The sequence below is a fragment of the Buteo buteo genome, chromosome 1 (assembly GCF_964188355.1).
Source record: "Buteo buteo chromosome 1, bButBut1.hap1.1, whole genome shotgun sequence".
Taxonomy (NCBI): Eukaryota; Metazoa; Chordata; class Aves; order Accipitriformes; family Accipitridae; genus Buteo; species Buteo buteo.
In genome coordinates this window covers 72,043,111-72,064,089 of record NC_134171.1, presented here as the reverse complement: position 1 = coordinate 72,064,089, position 20,979 = coordinate 72,043,111, and the positions used below count along the sequence as shown (strand labels likewise).

The following is a 20,979-nucleotide window of genomic DNA, read 5'->3' as shown; positions in this document are numbered from 1 at the left end:
GCAAGATCATGTCTTGACATCTCCCTCTAGTGCCTAGCACCAGAGACCAAAGCATGCCCCAGGACAGCTGGGCAAGGAGGTGCGAGGGTGCTCACGCAGCTCCTCTCCCCGTGCCGCAGAGCGGAGCCTGGTCCAGCCCCAATAACGCCATGCTGGAGCTCCCAATTCTTCCACACCTGGGAGAGTGACCTGCCAGCTGAGCTACATCACATCTGACCCCTGTACTTCCAACTCTCCTCCCTACAGCGCAGCGACTCCCAGAGCTTTCCCTCCAGCTTCCCTCATTGCCCTGATGCTGCCAGCTCAGCTAGCAAGAGGGGACAGGATTTGGTCCCTCGATGAGGTACTCGTTACAGAGAAAATTAGCCACCAGCAGGAGCACGCCCAGGAGCGGAACCTGAATTCTGCAGGCTTCAGAACAGAATTATGCCCCAGCGTTGTGCATCTGTATATCATTTCCACAATTACAATTCACAGCAGCTTTCTTACTAGAGAACATGGCTGTCGCCGCTTTAACAATACTCGTTCATCAACCCTGACTGACCTTCATTTGCAATCTCCCTGAGCAAGTACTTCCTGCTACCTGTCTGTGATTGACTCGAAACACCCAGCAGCCTAATTCTGGGATACAGATACCTCTCCAACCGTTTATTCACATGGAGCTGTGAACATGATACATAATCTTCCCAATAATCTGCACTGAGTAAGGCCTGCTGAGTCACTATCTTAATTTTTCTGTAGGCATAAATTTTCACAGCCCACCATGAGCACAGTGTAAGCAGTTCCACAGCAGTACAGACCAAAAGAATAACCTTAACACGAAGAAAGGAGGGGTCCTTTGTCATCATGGACCCAATGCCTAAAACCAGTGAGGAGTTAGAGGACAAGACCATCTTCCCCCAGCCCTGCCCCCTGACTAATCTGGTCAGGTTTACTGCTTCCACCAGCTCTCCTCCAGGAGGGCTAATGGGGAAGATGATCCCTTGTTGGTTACTGGTGTCCTGGGCCATTTGTGCTGCTAGTTAATGGAGCTGTCATCTGTTTATCCTGGATCGGGTGCTATAAATATGCTTTCACTTTCATCAGCAACCTCAGTTAACAAAAGTTCCCCACAGCATGAAACTCCAAGGAAATTCTGCATTCTTAAATAAAGTTATAGATAGAGTTGTAAAATCTTCAGCTCAGCTCTCCTTTCGTTCCTGTGACCGTTTGTTTTTGTTATGTAAAAACGTTTAACTGGGGGAGGAGGCAGAGGAAAGAAAACTTTTTTAAAAATCAGGAAGACAAATTCTGCCCCTTCTCATTCCACAGCTTCCTCTCTATACACACACTTAAATAAAAGTTGGGTTTTGGGGGTTTTTGCCTGAGCCATGCCACAAGAGATAGTGTGAAACTGGGAACAGGCAACAGAAGAAAAGATGATCTGACCTTTGACTATAAACAGCTTGGCGGGGCAGGGGGGGGAGCTCAAGAAGGTTTTTCCTCCTGTGAAGCTTCAGGCAGCCACAGGAATGTATCTCTAGGAACAGGCTGGCTGCATAAACTGGATAGAACAAGTTCAGGGCAGTGTTGCAGCTTGCTCTGACGCCATGTCGGAGGGGGAGAGGGAGGGAGAGTTTCAGCTACAGAGGCACGCAGCTGCTGCGGGGCTGTCGCTTGCACCCTGGGAAACAGCAAGGCACAGGGCAAATTCTGGTGGAGTCCGCAGCAGAAAAGGGGGGGGACGACACAGCTACAGAAAGCAGAAGGGCAGGCTTTTGTTGCTGTAGCTGCTGCATCTCGAATCCGTGTGCTGGAGCCACGTTTGTTGCCAAGGCTTGGCTGTGGTCGTGAAGAAGCTTGGGTAGGGCTGGGATCAGGCTGAGACATGAAGCTGTGTCCCTCAATAAGCAGGGCTGGGATAGCAACGTTTCCACTTTCTAATGACAAGTCTTATGAACTTTGTATAACAGGAAGATCAGTGTGTGGGTGTAGTTATGTTGAAATTAACTTAAGTTTAATCACATACAGCAAATGGTTGGTTTTCTGTCTAAGAGAGTCTGTCCTCCAACGAAAGGACTTGCCTGAACTTGAAAGTTAATTCAGATTAAGGTAGGACGTGAAACTACAGCACAACTGTTGATCCTGAAGAACTGCAACTGTGAGTATCCCCCTGTGGAACAAGAATATCTTGATCCAGTTTGGTGTAGCTTAGCTAAACTGGGTGACAGTGTAAGTCACACTTCGGAGAAGTCCCAGAAACCATCGGTTCCTTGCACGGCTAAATTCTTATTAGCAGATGTAGTTTCTATTATGTACAGTTAATGAAGTAGGATTTTATTTTTTTTTTCTTTTGAAGTGGTAAAGAAAAAAGGAGATTTTACTACTCTAACATTTTACTGTAGAAGTCCAGATTTACTTTGTTGGGGTTTTTTGTGTGTGTGGTGGGGGTTTTTTTGGCTGAAGAACTGCCCATACTTGCGAGTGCAGTTTGACCTGCTAAGAGGATGCAGTTGTTGCTGAGTTTGGTCAGGTGTAGGACCACTGTGCCAGGACAGCAGCTGACATCCACGGCTGTTCTGGGATGTCTAACCTCAGCACTTGTTGGCCAGGCCAAAGTGAATGTACATACTGCCAATAAGCAGTGTTTTATGGCACGGAGCTCCTTTTATAACACTAGTTCTATACTGCCATTACTTGACTAACTTCCACAGAGGTAACGTTGTTATAAAATAGAGAAAGTGCAAGGTGAATCAAATCCAGCAGTTCTCAGATAGAGCCCAGCGGAATGGTTTTTCCTCTCAGTTGCACTAGAGAAACTCTGGAGCATCCCTGTAACAACAGGCCCCTGCAGATACAGACTTAACGCTGGTACTAATGACTTTCAACTTGGTCCAGATGTTTAAAACACCCTCTAGGAAGATAAATTTATATTCATTCTACAGATCCCATTGATGATACGACCTGATGCACCAAGAATCTAAATGACATGCCCAAACCTACAAAAGTCAGTAGAGAGAAGGTAAGGAATACCGAGTCTCTTACAGAAGACAAGAGAAGTAATCTGAGCTCTCTACACTGTCGGTTGTATGCATATTTCTTATAAAAAAGCCAAACCCACCGTATTATTTATATTATTTTAATTCTTCCTAATCTGGAAAGCAAATCTAGTAATTCAAATATTTTTTCTTTCGATTTACAAATGTTAAAGATCTGATTAAGTAGTATATATCTGTAGCTGTAAGCAATGCTTAGCTTTTTCATTAAACAGGACCATAACAGAAGTTTTTATATTCTAAGTATATTTGTGTGCAAATACATTTCTCCTGCAATGGTTAATTTGCAGGAAAGAAGAAGGGAACATGTGTAGTTAGCACAAATGAAATCAGCACAAAATGATGGGAAGGGAAGACGAATGAAAGTGCTTTAGAAAGGCTGTTGGTAATGGTGTGCTCTTTCAGATAAAGATTTTTCCATGCTTCCCTTCCAGGTTAGATTGCAATTCTCCCTCAATAAGTTTAGAAAGCCTGGGCCAAATTCTTCCTCAGCGTAATTCCACTTGGATTGATTATATCAGGATGAATTTAGCCTAGTGCTTCAAAATCATGCTTCATTTCTTTCTCAGGTAAATCTGAATATAAATTATGAGCCTGAAGAATGAGATAGAGCAGAGGTAAGTAACTTGAAAAACAACGCATCTCATCTTTCTGGCTTTAATCAGGCAAAACTCCAAGACGAGTTGTACCTAATTAGAGGTAGGGTTTTTCTTCCCTTTTTAAGGCCTACATTACCTGTTTCTTTTTTCTGTTTCACACTTGCTATTCTTACAATTAAAATTTATAAGCACTATAATGGAAATACATTAGAGATGAAAAAAATTCATTTTCAGAATGCCTTTTTGGCTGTTTGTGAATTGCCAGCTTCACTGTGGTACTACAGTCAACTTCTACTATAACTGCAGACTCATTGCACAGAAACAGCCAGCTATAACATAGTGACACTGTGGTTACAAAACACTAACTGGCAGGCAAGTTTGGACAAGTGCTGCCTCCAAAACAACTTTTACTACTTATTATTACTCTATTTCAAAATATAGTTCACAAGATTTCATGTCAACTATGTCCTCTTAAAGACCATGGTTGTCAGCTTGCTTGTCTTTTCCTTTTTTCTTATTTATTTTACACACTCTGGCTTCACATTTTCTATAATGACCACTTATGTAGCTGGAGTTTACTATGTTACCAGAACTGCAAAGATTTAAAAAGGATTTAAGCATTAGAACGGAATTTTCTTCCCAGTTGTATGAGGATATCCTACTGACAGGCATGTGTTTAAAAAAAAAAAAATACAACCCAACAAAAAACCCCCGAAAACACAACAAAAAAACCGAAAAACCCCCAACAAATCCAAAACAATCAAACAAAAGCAAAACAAAACAAAAACCAAAAACCATTCATTAAAAATATTTATAGACTTCAAAAGAACTGTTCAAGTGAGAATCAAGAGGTGCCCCACCACCACTTAATTTTATTTTTTTTAAATTCTGGCTGATGTACAGCCAGATAATGAATGAACTTGAAATACCTAAGATAGCTATGAAGTTTTTAAGGAACCACAGTGAAATAAAAATCACTTCTGAAAACTTTTTTCCAAGTCATTTAAGTTTCTTTTCAGTGCTACGTAATATTTTTCCCTTCCACTACAAAAAAAATATACACGTGTACAAACTCACGCACGAAAAAGTGATGTCTGTGGGAATCGAGATGAAAACTGAGACTGCAGGAGGTGAGGTGCTAACACAGAGAGGACAACGGAAAAACGTACTGGGCTCGTGACTGCCCTCTGCTACAGTCCAAACAGGTGGGTCCTCGCTCTGAGGCCACATTTGGTTATTTGGGCTGAAGTGGATAAAGCCACACGCAAACTTCTGCTGGTGCTATTACAGACAGCGGTGGCAGGGAAGAACCAGCTCCGCTCCAGTCCATGTCCCCAGGGAGGAGAAAGCCACAGGGAGAGCGGGAAGGGGATTAAGTCCATAACACTTTTGCTTGCTAGAAGTACACACCGAATTCTGGCAGATCAGATTTCAACACTGCTCTAGTAAACAGGGCCTATATTTGCCATTTCACGTAGACAGAAGCCTAAAATACAGCAACTCTATTCCATAGTCCCAGAGACAGGCAGAGTGTGCCCTTCCCGCCTTAGTAAGCGGGGCATGTCATCAAGGGCCCTTCTGGAACGGGGCCGAAGTTGTTTAAACCATCGCTCCTTCTATCAGATTTACATTTCCCACACTAACCTTCACCTAGTTTATTGCCAGGTGCCTTTCCGCAAAACGGGAAGTTTTCCTTTGAAGGCCCACTCTAAGAAATCTAGAGGGGCAGTAAAGTTAAAGCAGAAGCCATGGCAACAAAGGGATAAACTGAAGTGACTGCTCCCATAGGAAAAAAAAAAATAGCCTGAGAGCAGCTGTCCAATGAGGTTTGCTGCGCGAGCATAAGGAACAGGCTGGGAAGCTGCAGAATATAAAGAATTCCTGCTGTGTTTCCCCCAATGTGTCTCCTTTATATTCAAGAGTGTTCACTAAACCAGTTTCTGAATGCATTAGCTTTTCACATCTGGAGACGCAGGTTCAGTCGTGCATTAGCCTACACGTCTCCATTTCTTCCCTAAAGAAAAAAGCGTATCCATAGATGAGCAGGTATCCAGAGGAACCCCACAATAACAGTCAGGGAAAACAATGCACCTTAACTTCCAAACAGATAGAATCTCGCTACAGGTTTTCAGCATCTCTCATGTTTTCTTGTGAACTGCACACAAGCTGTAAAAAATCTTCTAGCTTTTGAAACAACTCTTTTGAACGTGAGAATGTAGAGTCATAGAGAAGTATGAATGAGTATTTAGGAGATTAAAAGTCACACTTAGGGCACAAAACCCCTTACCAGCTCACAGCTACTGGAAAGAGGAGCTCCCACGTTCTCTTGCCATCCCCTGTCTCTCACTCCTCCCAGCCATAGCTCAAAGCTTACTCTGTGTTGCACTGATTCTTATCGTATCTGCCAATGAGCCATTTTAACTTGTTAAAAGGGTAGAAAGCTGGGGGCAGCTCAGGAAAACTACATAGATTTCCAGTGGTTGAAGGAATTAAAAAAAAAAATTTAAAAATCTCCTGAGATTGTCCTAACGATTGATGAAAAGGTGAGGAAGTAGAGACCAGGAGAAACTGGAAATGGTGGGGAGAGAAACTCACACACAGAAAAAGTATTTCTTTTCTTGCCAGGTTTTTCAGCAAGCCATCTTTGAGCCTTTCGGAGAAGGTCTGAAACCAACAGCAGAAAGCTGCTTGTGCAGCTGTGTAAAAACTGGGCAATTGTGGGTGCAGACCAAAACTAGGAATGGGCTCAACCACGAATTAAACCAAGTTAATAGACTGTAGATCCATCAGTTGTTTCTAAAGAAGGTCTTTGGTTGAAGAAATCCCTTGACTACTGATTATCAGAAACTGGAAGGATATAAGGCAGGATGTAATGAGGATCACTCTCTGCCCCCTTGGGATCTGCTAATGGCCACTACCAAAAATCAGAAGGCCCCATACAACTTGGCACAAAAGTACCCCGGAAGATACTGATTTTTAACTAGTTGCGTCCCACCCAGAAAGGCCAGCAGACACGCATTAGCTAGCTGAAGCTGTTTCCAGAACAAGGCCATTTTCCAAGCATGGATCAGAGCTAGACATAACCACTGCTGACTTTTTCATGCAAAGGTGACTGTTTCACCATTGAGCCTCTTGAAAAGGCTTTCACATGACTACGCCACAAATACTCGAACATATTGTCAAATATTTACTATATGCCTGGTCTTGCTTTATCTTTGGGCACCACCGTCAAAGTCCTTACACTTCAGTGGATGTTTCCCCACACTGAGGGTTCAGCCGGACTAAGTGCTTTGGAAACTCCTCTTGGAAGGTTTCCCAGTTCTTCTATACAGGCTTGATTGACAAGGCCAATGTTGTATCTCTTTTAAGGGTTGGTAATCAGGCTGCTTAGCCCCTCTTCCAGATCATTAGTACTGTTACTGTTCAGTACAGTAGTATGATCCCCTAGGTTCTCTGCTGTTAACATTTTCCCAGGCTGACAAACCAGCCTTTTCTCCTGGTAAGAATTTGCAATTTCTTTGCTTCCTATCAAAAATGGTTTCTAAACCTGTAGTATGACTTCAAGACTCACCCCATGATTACAGGCTTTCCCTAACAGCCTCTTCTGAGAAACTTTTAACAAAAACCTTTTAGGAGTGTAACTAAGTTGCAGTAAAGCTAACATTTCTCCCACTATTCACTATTTTAACTTTTTCAAAGAATTCTAATACATTAGATGAAGTTTACTCTTACAAAAAGCTATGCTGTTCTGCGCCTCAGGTACTTTATAATGACATCTGTAATGACTCTCTCAACAATTTTCTTAGGTACTTAAATGAGGGTCATGAGTTTATAATTCCCTGGATCACCCTTATCATCTTTCCCACCTCAATCAGAAGAACATTGGCAATCTTCCAAATTCTTCTTATTATAGCTGTAATGATAAATTAAATCACATTTATTTGGGGGTTGTTTTTTCCTGGGAGGTAATTCAGCTAATACTAAAGAAATTAACTACTGAATTCATAGATTAATGTAGTCCAAATATTAAAAATATTAACACTCTCTACATTTACATACACATATCGGTCAATCTCAAAGTGCTTTAAAAACAAAGCCAGTATCTTTATCTCCATTTTGAAGACAAGGAAAATGAAGCCATAGACCCCGGCATTATGGGGCAAAGCTACAAGCAGAGTCCAAGCCTCATACTTGTATCGTTGTCTGCTAAATCAGGTGATTCAATGAAGTCTTATCAACAATAAAAGTATCTCTATTCCTGCCAACTCTTTATCCAAAGTAATGCTAAGCTTAAGAGGTATCCCTCTGTATGGAAGACCAGTGTAAAAAGTCTTTTACATTCTAATTTTCTCTTCTTAATTGTCCCTTGAGCCTCCTGAGCTATTCAGGCTCATCAGCTCTCCAGTGGATTTCTAATATAATTCTGGAAGAAATTACTCTTTTTTTTTTTTTTTAAATATATTTGTCCTTTTAACTTCCCTTCATCCATCTTGGTCTCTAGCTTTCCTACAAAAGCATATACTGCACTCTACTTGCATGACTCATGTTGAGTTTATTTCCCCCTCGCCAAGCTATTTCTCTAGCCTGCATAAATATTTGTCCCTTCTCATTTAAGCATATTTTTAATTTTCTCTCCTTCTGCTCTTTTCTCTCCCATTTCACTATAAAGATAAGTGTCATCATTCTGTGTGACGCTTTTATTCATACAAACATCTAATCACATTCAGTAGTACCAAGCTGATGGATGCAAAGATACCCTGCAGCCATCAGTTTGATGTAGTAAGCAATTGGGTCCTTAATTTTTTTTTTCCCTGGGCCAGATCCTCAAAATGGGCTAAAACAGAGCTGTTCAGTGCAGCCAAAGACTAAGAGAGAAGCTAGTCTTCCTCCTATTAAGTCAATGGATTACTCCACCTTGTTTCAGGCTCTTTTCAATTAGTTTCCTCCATCTATTCTGGTAATGGCAACCTGATATTCTTTCATTTCTCCTTCCTGAAAAAACTCTTCTTGATGCTAGGCATCTCATTAACATTAATAACTTCGGTGTAGATAGCATCTTTTATCTAGAAGGATCCCAAAGAGCTTTGGAAACTCTACACAGTTTCATTCACTGAAGTGACTCATCCATGAACAGAAGGAGGATATGCAGCAGCTGTTTATCAGCACATGGAAACATGGTGCACAATAGGATGGGAGTTGCAAATTGACAACGGAGTGAGAAGTTAGGTGAACAAAATATAATTACTGCACCTGGAATTGGGTTGGGCATTACTGTTAACACCCTTTTTCTAGGAAAAGTGTTATGGGATAGCTGCTACTAACAACATTTTTTTCAAATTCTCAAGTAAGCAGTTCATCCAAAATACACAAGGTGAAATTTCAGCTCTCGCTCCAGTGCTTGCGTACCAGGGGAAAAGGGGAGGGAAGCCCTCCTGCACGAAAGCTCCCATGACGTGGCAATAGTAAAAGCCAGCTCTATAGCTCATTTCATGGTCCTCCTTGGAGGAGTTTAAGCTGTGATATAAACCGAGCATCCCACAAAATGCATTTCAGTAGGCCCCTACCATACAGGACTGCAGACCTTCTGGTAGTGCTGTGGTCCTGTGGCCAAGACAAAGGATCCCAGGGTACACTCTCACTTATGAGCATATGGTGCTTTACTTGGGACAGCTGATCAAGTTACTTGCTACATGGATAGCTGTGTGTCTTGTAGCTAATCCTGACTTGTAATAATAACAACGCCATTTTTAGGTAGGTGGACACCAGATTCAGTATACCTAAAACATCAGGCTGTAAACCACAGATTCAAAAGCCACCGTGAGCCATACAGCAGAATGCAGAGAATAGCTCAGGGTGATATCTTGGCCAGTTAGCCTAATATAAGTCATCTCTACTTATGCGTCAGACCACTAGGCTGTGTGAATAATGTTGAAGTTGCTTCAAGCTGTGGATCAGCCCAAGATCAGGAGCATTCAAGTGCAGTTTTATTCTGCTCCATCTGTACTTTTCTTAAAAACAGACACTCCATGTAAACTATCCTTTTCCTTTAATCTTTGTCACGCAGTTAATGCCACAAGACCCGGACATGGACTCAATGCATTTAAGGTGTAGGTACTCAACTGTTATGCTTTGTAAGAGTGGCATGTTTTTCAGTCAAGTTATCACTTTTCCATCTCCCCCTACAAGTAGTCATATTAGCATCTCCCACCAAACAACGGCCTGCCCAGCCTAACAATTTAAAGATGCGATGAGACAGCATTTCACGGTACAGTGTGACCACATCCCTTTCTGAAGATAGCTACTGCAAGACATAAACCGAGCCATCCAAATGGGCCAGACATATTTACTTCTAGAATGAAATCTTGCGTTAAAACTCAAAAGAGCCTTCCTCTTGAATACTTCGGAAAACTAAAACCAACCCCCTTCCAAAATGTTATTGTTTGGGGTCCTGACAGACTCCTTACCTGCTCCTCCAAGCCATGTCCTGTATCATTTACAACCTGTTTACATTAGTAGGCAGATGGAGCCATTATTGCCCTTCTGGCTGATTTTGCCTGCTCTTTAAACTCTTCTTGAGATGCTGCACTTGCTATCACTGCTTTGATCCAGAGACTGACAGCACGCTACTTACTGCTGCAGCTTTACTGTCTGTCCTGGAATTTTTATCCCTGCCGTTTCTCTACTTTATAGTCCTTCACGCTGAAACACTCCTGCAAGGGAGCTCCTGGAATCTTTTATGCAATGCAATACTTTTCCATGGGTAGAAACAACTTGCTTTTTCTATAGAGTTCGTTATGTGCCAGTATTACAATATTCATTGCCCACGCTGTGCCTCAGACACGCCAGTCCAGTTGTGAGAGAGCATCAGAGTCTCTTGCTCCCGGACTCTCTCCTACTCAGTCTCGAAAATTGAGTAAAGAAGGAAGTTTTGGTTGTCACTTATGAACATTAGCAAACGAACCATTTTCACCTGTTTATACTGCAAGGCAGGATTGAAACACACCGAGGAAGCCCAGTCAGAGTCTTCCATGCTATGACTAGAAAGGAATAATTTCCAAATTAAGGATAAATTTTATAGATATACTGAAAACTAAACTACTCAGTAAAATAAACCCGTATATCTTCTATCCATTTAAGTTATTGCTGCCAGAGTTCTTCTTCAGATGCGAAGGAAGTATGTCATCCCCTAAACTGGTCAGGGTGAAACCCACATTTTTAACATGTAAGCATCAAGACCTACAGCTTATCAGGAATATTAGATCCTATTTCTAACTTACAGCTAATACTATATCTACCTTGTATTATTTCTCTCCTAAGAGCTCCTACCTTAGGGGGGAAGAAAAAAAAAAAAAAAAAAAGCAGCTAGTCAATCTTAGGAGACGACATGACAAATGACACACATTTCAATAGGATTTAACAATAAACAGCCACTTCAATGAAGACAAGCCTTCCCCCACCTCCCCACTAAAGCAGAATCAGACAAGAAACTAAGTGAGACATGTTAAGAGAGAAGCACTCCAATTAACGTGTTACAGCTCCTTTAAAGCAGGGACCAAAGGGGGCTGCTGGAGGATGCAGAGCGGTAATTGTCACTTAGGCACTTCACTCCCCGCCGCCCGGCTCCCTCGCAGCCCGGTTTATCTCTCGCCAATTACTGCTGTCATTTGCATTTCAATGTGTGCCATCAGGAGCCGGGGCAGAGGCACCGGCCACGGGAAAAGGCAGCGAAGCCAACCTTTTCTCCAGGAGGCGAGCCGATGCCCCGCCATGTCATTTTGGGTCCTGGCAGCCCCCTTTTGCTGGGAGGTGGACTGGGGGAACTGGTGGGGCGACTGACGGTGGGTCCGTGCCCGCTCTCCGACAAGGAGAGGGACGGGTTGGCTTTGCTGCTGTCACACAGATCCGCCTCAGAGGACGGCAGTGAAAGGTCCCTTCTTGAAAACGTAACGAGTGAGAAACGGGGCCTGCGATACGGCTCCAGTAGATGAAGGAGACCAGCTTTAGACAGGAAGGACAAGGCTGGGAAGGACCTTAGCCATAAAAGAAGTTATTTTGTGCCTGACGCAAATAGCAAAAAGAGCAGTCCGTGAGGTTATTCAGACAACATGGGTCACGTTCAAAGAAACAGGATGAAATTTTATATATGTAATATGTGTGCGTGTGTATCTATCCATCTATATATCCCCGCTACTGCATTGTGCATGAGAAGAGGCAAAGGCAGGGAGAAGTATGTCACAATAATTTAGAAGTGACATTATGAGAGCCTCAACAAGAGCTTGTTGAGATGTCCAGAAACAAAACCAGTATCTTCAGCAAGATTAAAGTGTATCAGGTCAGTTGTCTTAAAGGGGGAACTACAGGCTGTGGCTAAGCCATTTCCATGAAAGATGCCAGAATTAAAACGCCAACATTTTAACTTGGAAGAAAAGGAGGCGGCGTATCACAAAGGAGCAGACGTGAAGGTCACGCGCTACGGACAGTGGCTCAGATTCTTTTTTTCCTGCACATGTGATTGCCTTGATAGGACGTACAGAAGGAGATAAAGGATACCTGCACGGAAAGCTTGAGTGGAATGAAGAGGTTTCTCTAAAGCACCAATTCAAAAAAGCCATCAGAGAGAGGAAGAACAAGGAATGGAACGGAGTCATAGCAGACAAAGGAATCCCCACCAGGGAACGGAAAGCGTAACTTGAGCAGGCTGAAGGTACTGGATCGGTCAAGGAGGAATGAGGATGGAACAAGGGTTCTCAGCTTCTCGGCTAGAGAACGGTCACGATACACATTCCTGGTGTGCTATTACTTGGCTGCACAGAGCTGGGAGTGGATGCGAGAGGGTCTAGGATGAGACTGGGGAGGCTGGAAATCCAGAGGGCAACTGCTGACTGCATACTCGGTGGAGGAGAGGTGAAAACACAGCACTTGCAGCTATTCATACCTGTTGCTTTGCTTCCTAGACAGCGCACCTTAAGACAATATCACGTAAGTTCATCAATACTTAACGGATTCCCTTCCCTAAAGGTTGAAGCCTGCCTATTTGCAAAGTATCACAACTGAAATTTACCACCCAGTTTTAGAGGGGTTTCAGCTCTTTAAACAATCCATGTACTTAATAGTATTTGGAGCTCAGGGATCAGTCTTCCTAGCTGACAGAAAAGCTAGCGCTTGCCTCCATTTGTCAGCCCGCTCTGACATCTCATCAACACACGAGGTGCAGCAGATACCCCTGAGGAGAGGGAAGAACTGCTCCAGCTAGATCTAATTCAACATGGCCTCTGTAACTGAAACAGGATTTCTTCTGATTTCTGCAGCCAAAAAGAATCAGATGTACAGAACCATCGGTTTTATTTGCTGACAAGATGCATTTCCATGGGTTTTCCCATGAGTGAGAGAATTAAAAAAAATTCTGTGGGCAACTCAGACTGTCCACCCACTGCACAAATGGAGTGGGATACAAATAGCCAGCAAGTGCAGAACAAATCCTACCTCCTACTTGAGAGTGTGTTAAGGAAAGGTTGTTTGTCACTGATGAGCTGCAATCATAGGGCTATAAACTATCCATAGCATATCCGAGAAGCATTTTGCTCCACGCTAACCAAAGAAAATCGGAGATAAAATCAAACCAAAACAAAAATACTCTGCATGACTTCTCTTCTTAACTAGCCACCAGAAAAGCAACTGAAGACTAAGATTTGCTGTGACACCTAGATTGCTGCTCCCAATTAAGAAAAGCATGTGCGTTTAAAGCTCACACATGCAGAGCTTATTTTCCCCCTATCAACATCAAGACCCCTCTCCTTGGAGAAAAAGGAAAGGATATTTAAATAAGTAGAGCCAAAGCAGCTTCTAAAAAGTAAGTAGCCAGAGCATGAACTATGGTTAATTGAAGGCCAACACAAAAGTAATTTGCCCTTTCTTTTGTTTCTTTCTAAGTGTTTTCAAATGTTTTTGGGGCTGACTGTATATTTGAAACCCTCTGTATTAATAAGCCGATCAGTTACTGGCGCTCTATCTGCTAAACTGAGCCAACAAACTGCTCTTTTCTCTTTTGTCTCCACGCCAAAAGAAACTTTTATGGGGAATAAGTTCTCTCCCTCCCTCTGCACTGAGTCACAACACAATGGTGATTTGGAACCCTTCCATTTATCACAAGGAACAAAAAATGCTAAGCCAGACAGCAAACAAGGGTTTGAAACAGGGTCTCTGGAACCCAAACTCCCACCACTACAGTCCACACAACTCCTGACTCAGGCATTCTGTCTCTGAACACGACCGCCGCACAGATAGTGCTATCCTTTGGTTTCAGTTCATATTGGCTTGGCCAACCTCGCGTTCTCCCACAATTCTGTACTATTAAAGTATGGGTTTTTTCTGTTACAAAATGTAACGCAGCCTTTTGTTTCTTGATTTACCAGTCTGGTTCTGCCAAACTCAAAATCTGCATTTGCAAAGTATGAGTTTTCCCTGCACTTTTAAAAGTGGAAGAGTGGTCGCATCCAGGCACGGAATCTATTAGGTGGAGAAGAAGTTCCACAGAGGGAATTTCTTAAGACAAGTTGAATGACAGCTGGGGAAGAAAAGTCTGCTGGAATCATTTGGGATGACTTCACTGACTGACATTGCTTCTCAAAGTGACACAGCAAGACGGTCTGGACAGTAGCTAAAGACCAAGGCTGACTTCACATGATGCTGCCCAAATGCTCCACTCCAGGCTTACCCTGTTAACCCCACCTTTAGCAGCTGGTCCAGAGAGCTCTCAGGTAGCTAAAAAGATCTCCACCATGGAGGGCTCAGCTTCCCATCAGCAGATCAGCTGAAATGGTGCACATTTGTGGTAGCCTCTGTCACCTCTTGTGGAGCTTTGACTAAAACCTGCTGCTGCTCCTCGTTTCGGTGTCCTTACCATACAAACTGAAGGATGTATGTGCTCCCATCCTACCCAGAGATGACGGCTCCCTTAAGAGCACACAGTATCTACCCTCTACGTACCAGCAGGTATGAAACGCTCTCCACGTATAGTTTTCTAGAAGGACGTTGCACCTTCTCTACATCAGCCTAATGCATTGTTTTAGTATCCATCACCACCGCCTTCACATGCACAATGCCCCTTCATACTGAATTCTCAGAGAGTTATGCTATCTGAACAGCACGAGCAACAGACAAAACAATAGCTTGACTGGTTAGGTTATGAGAGCTGTATATTGGGTCCTCCCAACTGAGATAGACTATGGCCTTGGCTGAGTGGCAGTAATTACTTGAAGGTTAAACTATAAAAAGCAAGACAAATTCCACTGAAATCCTGGACCACTTTGAAGTAAGATGCACAATACAGCCTGTTTGCCTTTCTGCCTGCCCCACATCCCCAAACAAATACAATCAGTCAGACACTATGAAAAATCCAGCTCTCAGATTAATATTGCATATAGTCTTCTAGAAGTCCGCAATATGAAAAGCACAGGCAGAATCGCAACAAATAACTACATACTTTTTTTAACCCACACGGGACAAAACACTGCTCTTTTGGGACTGTGATTTACTGTTGCATCAGAGGCAGAGCTCCTTCTCGGGCATGCATGTGCACATATCATCTGAAACAGCTGAGAACGTATACATTTCAGTTTCCCTCCCACTGGTCAGTCAATTTAATTAACAGCAATCATTAATTGCTACAGCAGGCAGAAGTAACCTGGCTATAATTTACATCTTGACAGTAAGCAATCAGCCAGATTTCCAGAGGCAGACAGCACTCACTGATCTTGGAACTTAATTGAAGTTTGGGTGCTTGGCACCTACTGGGTTATATTTCAATTTCAGACTTGGCCTGTTTCCCAGGATTTCCTGCCCCACTCCCCCCCCCCCTTATACTGTGGGTCATCAGCTGCTTCTTTTGCTTAAAGTTCCACCCCCCCCACCATTTTCTGCTCTTCTACATCTATGGTTCATTTCCCCCATCCTACATCTACTGTTGAAACCCTTACAGCTTATCTTCAATGTACAAGCTGTAACTAATACAGCTTGATTGCACACGATTGATGTAGGACTCTAGCTCGAGCTAAGTGTTGTCTTTATCCAAACTATCTGGACCAAAGTTGCAAGCTAAAGTGTCTGTTACAAACCCTGATGGAACACCCAACGACGATCTAGCTATTTAGTGCTATTACTCTCAACACTTCAACTGACGAATAATATTTTACCATGTAACTCTGACAAGAACTAGGCCACCCTTGGAGGAGTTAGCAACTCAGAATATAGGTATCGTGACCTCCGCTGCAGTGAAGACACAGTTTGAATATTGATCTCCATAATTAAACCCTTCTTTCACACGTTATTCCAATTCTGCAGAAATAGGATTAGATGGAGGTGGAAGATGTTGATGCTTATGGAGCATACAGAGAGTGTGGAGGCAAAAGAGGTATAAACACAAGTCTCTGCTACATGCTTCAACTCTCTCACTGCCAATGTGTTCAGTTCAAGGCAATACTTACTACATATAGGAGATGAAACATTTCTTCAATCCCAATCCCAATAGTTAATGCATACTCATAAATGAATAAGAGATGCCTTAATAACTCCAAATCCCATAAGCAAAGAAGCTCTACACTGTACACAGTAAACTCTATTAAAAGAAAATTAAGAATGTAAAGTCAAACCCTAGGAAAGGCTGGAAAATGTAATTTTTCACCTGCACAAACCATATTTGGCTACCAAATCTGTGAAGTAGCAAGTGCACCAAGTGCATCTTTTTAAAGCTTCTTCACCCACCCCCCCAATGTACAGTTCAGCAGAGAATGCTCTTGCTTTTCATCATCTAGTTCCTTGTCTCAAGGGAACTCAGAAAAGTTATTTTTTCCTAGCAAACAGAAGTCTAAGAATTTCCAAATCAACCATATACGATACACTAACTTGCTTTTATTATGGAAGAACAATTCCATATTCTACTATATAATACTTCATTCAGTAATTTTAAAACCTGGGTGCCTGAAGTTAGGCTTCCAGAAGTTCCCAGAAGTGCACTTAGGCACTTAAACAAGAGTATTTGCCTGGAAAAAGTATACTCCACCTTTGGAGCAGAGAGAGGCAACGAAATGCAGCATTCTTTTCTCCTGCCTTGACAAACAGTCCAGCCTCACTACACCCATCCCAAATGCATTGCAAAGGGCTTGTAGTAGGTTTGGGGGTTTTTTAGTTTTTTTTCCACTGCATCACAGATCCCATTTGCTCAAGTACTCCCTTCTCTAGGAACTTCTCTTCACATACAAGGCTCTTCATAGCTTATCTCTTCCTCCCAAATGACATTTAGACCTTCACCTCTGATCAGCCCATGGCAGACACTGACCCCTCTCCGCTCGTTACACTGTCAAACAAATCTCTTCAAGCTCTTTCATGTGCTCTCCTTCATGCCTGTCAGAATGTCTCTGTAAACTCTCGTAAATCCTCAAATTCCTCTAGTGTTGGGATGCTATGTTCTGCCTGCTATCCATCTGTTATCTCTTTTCATACCTGGAACACAACTGTCTTTTTGTACAGCACCCAACATAAGAGAGCCTTGGGCTTTGGCTAAGCTCTTCATACTCCAGTAATACAAGAAAGTTAACAGCAGCAGTAACAGGGAAACGGCAGAAAGGTTTAATAGGTTTGACCACTTACAACACTAACCCACGGGAGCACACAGTAGTCCCATTACCTGTGCTGGCCTTCATCAAAAATAGTTGCACAAAAGCTTCAGAAATCATCACTATCCTCATCACCTCCCCTACCACTTGGGCAGTGGCCTTTTTACCTTTCTTCCATTACTGCTAGAAGGAATGGAAAAAACTGCTGCTGGAATTCTTTACCCTGGTCCCTGAGGGCAGGTGTGTTTTCTTCTTCTTCTTCAGCATATTTATTATTTCCTTTACTGTGCAAGGGTATTTCCAAACAGATGGAAGAGTCGCTCTCCCTAGCAGATGATAATCCGAAGGCATACGGAGGACCCGTCAAGCTAGCATGACAGCGATGGCCTGCTAAAGGCCAAGCTTTGGTATGTGCTTTTGAAGAGCATAGAAACTCTCAGAGATGCAGAATGTCTGTCAGTCCTGGGAATGGACTATGTAACTACTCCATCTTCCCTGCAATCTTTACCCACACTAGCTACATTAAAGCCAGGATAAATCACGCTAGTCTACACCACAACTGCAGCTTCTTGCTGAATAGTTCTGGCTTTCCTCTGGCTGGTCCAGGGCACATGTTGACCAGTAGGAGTGTGCGCATGTAAAAGCACATGCTCTGATCCCCTTTGTTTTGTGGCACAGCTGCACTCCAACTGACAGCGTGTCAGTGTTGGCATCACTGGCAGAACAAAGGAGACAAAGGCTGATAAAGGAGAGGGAGACTTTGTTGGGCTCCTGAAGCAGCAAGGGGGGGGGGGGGGGGGGGGGAGAAGAAAAATCAAACTTTAAGAAAGGATGCACCTGGACCAGGAATAATTTTTAAAGGAGGAGGTTCTGCCCATCTGGCATGTGTGAAATTGAGGGCTCGCCATTCATAAAACCCAGTCTTTCCTTACATTTTTGTGCAAGAAAGCATGGATTTGGAGAACAGAGACAGATCCAGTGGCTCATTTCCCATGGCACTACAGTCCTAGCAATGCATGTATTGCCTTATCTCTTTGTAAACAAGCTAAACTAGGCTGGGCTAAGTGCGCAGGAAAGTACACTAACCATGAGTGGATTTAAGGCTCTTGGCACAAGACACAGTCACTTGGTTTAAGTGGCACGTGTCTTAGTATTAAGACTCATGCTAAGCAGTTGCAAATGGATGTGGCAGGCACGCTACACTCAGCACTGAGTTTAATGCAGGCAATCACATGTGCTCCAATACAGCAATGTCCTAAATGATCTCAGGGGCTAAAAAAATATATATTGGGGAATTAAATTTCTGATCCTCCCCCCCCCCCATCCCCAACTCAACAGTGCCCAGAATGGCCTTTGTATAGCCCTGTCTTCAAACCTACCCTGATCTGCACTTATTTCCAGTACCATCTAACATGCCAGGGGCATTTCCAGGGAGACAAAAGGCTGTATCTCCATCCCGAGCAGCTCACAAAGTAAGGCTACGCCGAGAGGACCGATGTGCCACTTCAGTCTCTCCCTTTGCACAGCATCAGAGCCAAAACTTACTTCTACCCACCCAATTAAAAGCAGTATACATGTATTGCAGCATTTATTTGGGTGTTAGGACAGCGAGAGACATCTTCATCAGCTGCGCTGAAACCGCGCGAGTGACTTTTGCAAATGCCATTGTTCTTAGACATGGGATTTCATTCCATAAAGCCTGCCCACTGAGAAATGGGGGGGGAGACAGGAAAGAGGGGGAGGGAGGAAAGGGGAGGGAGGCTTTAAACGGAGGAGGGGGGGGCGTGTGGGAGAAGAAACCCTCAGAGATCCAAAAGAAATGATTCTTGATTCAGAGGGAGGCAGGAAACAGAGCTCACACCCAAACAGAGACACCCCTCCATGGCAGACAAGCATCCTGATGGTTGTTGGCTTTGTTGTTACAACAGGAAACTCCCCCACCCCGCTCCCTCCCCAGCGCTGGATTGTCTGAGGCTGCCACCGGTATTTTTCTTTTCTGCTTCCCTCCCAGGAGCTATCGGCTCGTAGTTGCTGGAACATGCTGCACAGCAGTTGAAATGAGAAACATCTCGGAGATGCGGCATCCTTCAACTCGCTCGACAAATATCTGCTTTAATTCAAAGGACTGACAGTGAACAAGATATTACCAAAAAATATTTCCTGTGGGTTAACACAGCAACCGGGATAGTACAAAACTTGCAATACGCTACCATATGGCTCCTGCATTTTTACTAATAACGTAAAACAACACGTTCTGTTGTAACTGCAACAACCACAACACTGGTACAGTTTGTTTGTGCTGGGATTAATGTTAAAGTGGTTTCTTATTAATTATTTAGGTCTAGCATTGTATCAGAAAACCTGAGGATGGAATAGTAGTATTTTTATTTAGTTAGTTTTGACCTAAAGTACAATTAAACTGTTTTCAAGAGCCAGGAATTTTTCAGAAAAACCAGGACATGAAAACACCGCTTACTTTCAAAACAGAAAGCACTACGTCCGCAACCTAATAAAACACCTTTTAAAAGGCATGGGTTTATACCAAGCAATAGCTGCAGTCACTATTCCGAGCTGAAAAGATGAGACAGAAGCAGAGAGTTCAGTCCTGCTGCAATGAACGGCAAACTTAATCAGGATCCATATCGGTTTGAAATATGTAGTCTGTATTGTCCATTTCCCTCCTCCTCTCTGCGTGCGCACAGATGGTCAAAACCTTACAGCTAACCCTGAGCAATGGATAATGAGGTAATAACTCTGCCCAGCCCACAGCCTTTGTGGTTACTTCCAAATTAACATCCAAACTGCATTATCAGATTCACAACACCAGAAACAAGAGTCTAGTTCACCAGCCAGACCATCTTGTTAGTCAGGAAACGGTTATAGCAGCTACATTTCTGCACCTATTTTTGCTCTTTAAAGTTGTGTACGGCTACTGTAAACATACACATCAAACCATCTCTATGTTCCAGCTTCAAGAGAACAAGAACAACAACAGAAAACACTGGAAAAACAAAAACAACCACCTCCTACCCAGACTTTTCCTGAATACTAATGCTAAAACTATTACAAATGCTAATTTGGTACCAACAACCTATGATTAAAAAAACAATGAAGCACCTCAAGCACATGAATTAAGGCATCATCTTAAAACATGCTCTTTTCATCTTAAGCTAGAAAACCCTTATATATACATCTGGGCCTTTTTTTGCTCTTGATGATCTCTAAGCTATACTCAAGATGCAAGTCTTTATGTAAGATAATATAACGCATTTTGGATCTGAACGACAGCTTAAGACACCACAGTACTTTTGAAGAGAACCACAGATGAACCCAAAATCTCAGTTAAGATTTTTTTCTATCGGTAAACACATGCTGAAGGCAATTTCATGGATTACTGGGATGCCTATTGAGTTACCCACGTACCATTACCTAACATTCAACACTTGGTAAAGAACATCACTACTTCACATATGCTTTCAGTCCGTATGTACTTAAGCAGTGGCAAGGATGCACTTTCACAACACTTCTGAGGCAAGGATCTCAAAGTTTTAGTAACACTTATTCATCTTTAAAGTTCTTGTTTTATCTGTTTTAAAGTATAGGAAACCAAAGCTCGAAGGGCTGATTTCATTCTCCGTGTTGCACGGCTCACCAACGGCAAAGCTTGAAACAAAAACCTTAGTGTCAATTCCTTTTCATGTGCTCAAACCACCAGACACTACTCCCTCAATACTG

The 20,979-nt window shown here is 42.9% G+C and overlaps 1 protein-coding gene and 1 long non-coding RNA gene across 4 annotated transcripts in view; one reads left to right on the top strand and one right to left on the bottom strand.

Moving 5' to 3' along the window:
• MAML3 (mastermind like transcriptional coactivator 3) overlaps positions 1 to 20,979 on the bottom strand; it is a 250,897-nt gene that overhangs the window by 197,033 nt on the left and 32,885 nt on the right. The window lies entirely within an intron of this gene.
• LOC142034604 (uncharacterized) lies at positions 1,571 to 19,671 on the top strand. Of its 2 annotated transcripts, XR_012651702.1 has the most exons (4): positions 1,571 to 2,140; positions 2,925 to 3,001; positions 3,605 to 3,652; positions 19,256 to 19,671. It is a non-coding gene; the product is annotated as an uncharacterized LOC142034604 (long non-coding RNA). The 2 variants fall into 2 exon arrangements; XR_012651701.1 differs by lacking the exon at positions 19,256 to 19,671 and having other exon boundaries at positions 3,605 to 3,892.